A 6,000-nucleotide genomic window follows, 5' to 3' on the forward strand; every position below is an offset into this window, starting at 1 on the left:
ACGTCAGCCGCCTTTACCTCTTCCAGACCTCAATTATCACATGATCATCATCATAAGAACCAAGCAGTAATTAAATAATTCAATAAAAACATTTAAGATAAAATACAGATATATTATTAAAATTTATATATAAAAATAAAAAATATATATATAAAAATCCCCAATAAATTTCTCAACGATTAGATATAAAACAGTTGAGATCAAACTCAACGTTTAATCCCAACGGCACTGAAACCTTCATCTCATAGATCCAATAGGATTCACGACGACTTAATTGTCGAATGTAGTGACCCCCTCTCCAGTGTCTAGAGACCTTCTCTATACCCCAGAATTTGAGGCATTTGGGGTCTCTTTGATGATGGTCTCTAAAGTGTTTAGATACACTATGGGTCTTGATGCCACGTTTAATGTTGCTCACATGCTCGCCCACTCTCACGTGCAGCTCACGTGAGGTGCGCCCTATATATTGTAACCCACAATCACACTCGAGCATATAGACTACACCCTCTGTTGCACAGGTGATTAGCTGCTTTATCGGATATTCTACGTGGGTTACATTAGAAGTAAAAGTTTTACGTTTTTTAATGTTCAGTTTTGCATGTTTGCATGTGGCACATCTGCCACAGGCATAGAACCCTGACAAAAAGTTAAAGAGCCTGGGACGAGGAATAACAGGAGGGTCAGTGACTCCAGGGGCCAATCTATCTCTCAAAGACGGTGCTTTTTTATAGATAAACTGAGGCCTCTCAGGAAGCGCAGGGCCAAGAATTGAATCTCCCCTTAGTATCGGCCAATATTTGGCAACAATTTTTTCAAATGCTTTGTGTTGGACATTAAAATCCAATAGCATCTTGAAATTATTGTTCACTAGATCATCTTTGGGAGGATTATCTTGTATCATCAGATTTCTATCTGCAATCCTGATTTTCTCTATTTCTTGCTCTATCAAAGGTTTGGAGTATCCCTTAGCAACAAACCTAGTGGCCAGCTCGCGAGACTGCACCAGGAAATCCGATTCCCTAGTGCAGTTTCTTCGCAATCTTACAAATTGGCCACGAGGTATGTTACACAGCCACAACCTATGGTGGCAGCTATTTAATGGGATGTATCCATTCCTATCCACCATCTTAAAATGATTTTTTGTCACCAATCTAGACTCAGATTTGGATATCTCTAAATCTAGGAAGGTCACTTGTTCCGTAGAGACGGTCCAAGTCAAGACTATACCCAACTGGTTGGAATTCAGCCTAAGCATAAAGGCATTCAAAGATGACATGTCACCTTCCCAGATAAGTACTATATCGTCTATGTATCTACGATAGCAGCGGAGCTGAGGTGGCATATCATGGAAGATCGCATCTCGCTCCCAGTGGGCCATAAAAAGATTGGCCACACTGGGAGCGAAACGAGCCCCCATTGCAACTCCGCAACGCTGAAGAAAAAACTGCTTATCAAACCAAAAGTAGTTTTTAAGTAAACAGAATTCCAAGCTATCCAAAAGAAAACGAACATGCTCGGGATCTAGATCAGTAGAATCCAGAGCCCATGCAACCGATGTAAGGGCTGCATCGTGCCCTATAATGGTGTACAAAGACCCCACATCAGCTGTCACCAATATCGTTTCAGATGTACACTTGATTGAATTCAGAATTTGGATAATTTGCTTGGTATCTCGTAGATACGCAGGCAATTTGCAGACTAACGGCTGTAAAAATATGTCCAAATACTGCCCCAACCGTGAACTGACTGAATCGATCCCATTCACGATCGGGCGGCCTGGAGGCCGTTCTGCATTTTTATGCATTTTAGGCAAGAAGTAAATGATCGGTGTCCGACAATAATAAGGGTCTAAATACGCAGCTTCCTTCTTATTGAGGATCCCAGATCCCTTGCCTCTCTCAATCAGAGTATGGAGGTCATTTTTAAAATTCACCATTGGATCACCTCGCAGTAAGAGGTAAGTGTCTTGGTCACCAAGTAGCCTACCCATTTCCTCAAAATAATAAGTCTTACTAAGGACCACTAACCCCCCCCCCTTATCTGCGGGGCGTATAACAATCTCGTTACGTTTTTCCAGAGAGGCAATACCCCTCTGTATACATTGTGAATCTTTCACTTTCTTGATTCTCAAGCTATCAAGATCTTTACAGACAAGATTCCGAAACACATCCAAGTGTTTGGTATCAGTATATTGGGGATTGAAAACAGATTTGTTTCTCAATGTAGAGTGATGAGAAGTTACAGCTATATTGTTCTTTATATCGGCACTGGAATCTTTAACCTTAGTGGAGTTGATCTTACTGAGGATGAGATAAGAGTGTTAGATAAAGGTTTAAAATTTGCTCCCGTGCGTAATCTTAATAAGTTTGAAACGTATGTAAGTGTACAGAAGTATATAAGAAACTTAAACTTAAAGAAGTATTTCTTGTCAAATCCAGTTATAAAGAACAATATAGCTGTAACTTCTCATCACTCTACATTGAGAAACAAATCTGTTTTCAATCCCCAATATACTGATACCAAACACTTGGATGTGTTTCGGAATCTTGTCTGTAAAGATCTTGATAGCTTGAGAATCAAGAAAGTGAAAGATTCACAATGTATACAGAGGGGTATTGCCTCTCTGGAAAAACGTAACGAGATTGTTATACGCCCCGCAGATAAGGGGGGGGGTTAGTGGTCCTTAGTAAGACTTATTATTTTGAGGAAATGGGTAGGCTACTTGGTGACCAAGACACTTACCTCTTACTGCGAGGTGATCCAATGGTGAATTTTAAAAATGACCTCCATACTCTGATTGAGAGAGGCAAGGGATCTGGGATCCTCAATAAGAAGGAAGCTGCGTATTTAGACCCTTATTATTGTCGGACACCGATCATTTACTTCTTGCCTAAAATGCATAAAAATGCAGAACGGCCTCCAGGCCGCCCGATCGTGAATGGGATCGATTCAGTCAGTTCACGGTTGGGGCAGTATTTGGACATATTTTTACAGCCGTTAGTCTGCAAATTGCCTGCGTATCTACGAGATACCAAGCAAATTATCCAAATTCTGAATTCAATCAAGTGTACATCTGAAACGATATTGGTGACAGCTGATGTGGGGTCTTTGTACACCATTATAGGGCACGATGCAGCCCTTACATCGGTTGCATGGGCTCTGGATTCTACTGATCTAGATCCCGAGCATGTTCGTTTTCTTTTGGATAGCTTGGAATTCTGTTTCCTTAAAAACTACTTTTGGTTTGATAAGCAGTTTTTTCTTCAGCGTTGCGGAGTTGCAATGGGGGCTCGTTTCGCTCCCAGTGTGGCCAATCTTTTTATGGCCCACTGGGAGCGAGATGCGATCTTCCATGATATGCCACCTCAGCTCCGCTGCTATCGTAGATACATAGACGATATAGTACTTATCTGGGAAGGTGACATGTCATCTTTGAATGCCTTTATGCTTAGGCTGAATTCCAACCAGTTGGGTATAGTCTTGACTTGGACCGTCTCTACGGAACAAGTGACCTTCCTAGATTTAGAGATATCCAAATCTGAGTCTAGATTGGTGACAAAAAATCATTTTAAGATGGTGGATAGGAATAGATACATCCCATTAAATAGCTGCCACCATAGGTTGTGGCTGTGTAACATACCTCGTGGCCAATTTGTAAGATTGCGAAGAAACTGCACTAGGGAATCGGATTTCCTGGTGCAGTCTCGCGAGCTGGCCACTAGGTTTGTTGCTAAGGGATACTCCAAACCTTTGATAGAGCAAGAAATAGAGAAAATCAGGATTGCAGATAGAAATCTGATGATACAAGATAATCCTCCCAAAGATGATCTAGTGAACAATAATTTCAAGATGCTATTGGATTTTAATGTCCAACACAAAGCATTTGAAAAAATTGTTGCCAAATATTGGCCGATACTAAGGGGAGATTCAATTCTTGGCCCTGCGCTTCCTGAGAGGCCTCAGTTTATCTATAAAAAAGCACCGTCTTTGAGAGATAGATTGGCCCCTGGAGTCACTGACCCTCCTGTTATTCCTCGTCCCAGGCTCTTTAATTTTTTGTCAGGGTTATATGCCTGTGGCAGATGTGCCACATGCAAACATGCAAAACTGAACATTAAAAAACGTAAAACTTTTACTTCTAATGTAACCCACGTAGAATATCCGATAAAGCAGCTAATCACCTGTGCAACAGAGGGTGTAGTCTATATGCTCGAGTGTGATTGTGGGTTACAATATATAGGGCGCACCTCACGTGAGCTGCACGTGAGAGTGGGCGAGCATGTGAGCAACATTAAACGTGGCATCAAGACCCATAGTGTATCTAAACACTTTAGAGACCATCATCAAAGAGACCCCAAATGCCTCAAATTCTGGGGTATAGAGAAGGTCTCTAGACACTGGAGAGGGGGTCACTACATTCGACAATTAAGTCGTCGTGAATCCTATTGGATCTATGAGATGAAGGTTTCAGTGCCGTTGGGATTAAACGTTGAGTTTGATCTCAACTGTTTTATATCTAATCGTTGAGAAATTTATTGGGGATTTTTATATATATATTTTTTATTTTTATATATAAATTTTAATAATATATCTGTATTTTATCTTAAATGTTTTTATTGAATTATTTAATTACTGCTTGGTTCTTATGATGATGATCATGTGATAATTGAGGTCTGGAAGAGGTAAAGGCGGCTGACGTCTAATTTATATATTATTTATTTGTTTGTTTTTAATTTTATATTGCCTGGCTGATGTACATTAGGATTTATTATCCTTTGTCTGGTGCTTTTTTCTTTAAAAACACTAGATGGCGCCAGCCTCAGGCTAATTGTATTGTAACTTTTTGGCCCTTAAATATTTTATCTATCTTGTACTCTGCTGTGTGGACACAAGATGGCGCTGGCTAATTAGTCCCTGTGAATGTTGCTATGGCAACCACATGGTATATATTGCGCTGCGGGACGTTCACGGAGATCCCCGCCCCACGCTGATGAAGTCCCGCCCACTTTGGGACGTAACGCGTACGAGGGGGAGGAGCTACGTCAACGTCATCCGCGTTTGCCTCACAGAGACCCAAACAAGCCGTGTACATTGATCCGGACGTTCGTTCCGGTAACTGCTGTTATACCTGCACTCGGTCTATGTGAGTTTTATATCTTATGCTTTTAATTTCATTAAACGTTTTAAGCAGTTAGCACTTAGAATTGTCCTTCTTACTCCTTTTTCGGTCCATGTAATTGCTGTATGGGAGAGTGTTGCCTTGCTTATTGCCCGCTGGTGCCATCTGGTGGATTCTTTGGAATTGAACCCATGTAAAGCTGATTACCTATCTCTGGAGATTTTGCTTCTTGCCTTTTGACCTAGCCACAGGTCGAAGTATTGAGGTGAGAGGCCACCCTTTTCTCTTGGTGGAGGTTAACCCTTTCCTGTGGGTCACGGATCTGTTGAAGATTACTGCACTTTTGATCACCATTGATTTTTTGGAGCACTTTTATCACTTTGCACTTTATGGACTTTACCAAATTGATTTATTGATTTATTATTGTATTTACTGTGTTATTTGCGCTGCACTATTTTTTCTACATATTCACTTTGAGATATTCTTGAGTTATATCTACAGTGCTGGCTTGCAATTTAGTTTAATTTGTATTTATTTTCCAGCGCTGAATCACTTTTTATTTATATGATAGAACTACCATAGGCCTCCATCCCTGTAAATGGTAAATGGATAGAAGGGGGGAGGTTTTGGGACTTTAAATGAAATGCGTTTTTAGCAGTATGCAATTAAATAGATATATGGAATATAAAAAATGTTTCCATAATAGCCAGGCTCAAAATTACCAACCAAAAAAGCAATAAACCAAATTAACCTGTCTAGCTGTAGGCAGTAAAAACAGAGGTTTAGTTGCATGTATTTGCAAATACCTGTTTAAGCTGCAGGCCCCGTCAAGGCACTCTGTCTACTGCAGTCCTAACTGTGAATTTTAAAGTCTCCTCAAT

The sequence above is a fragment of the Rana temporaria genome, chromosome 4, assembly GCF_905171775.1.
Source record: "Rana temporaria chromosome 4, aRanTem1.1, whole genome shotgun sequence".
NCBI classification, from domain to species: Eukaryota; Metazoa; Chordata; class Amphibia; order Anura; family Ranidae; genus Rana; species Rana temporaria.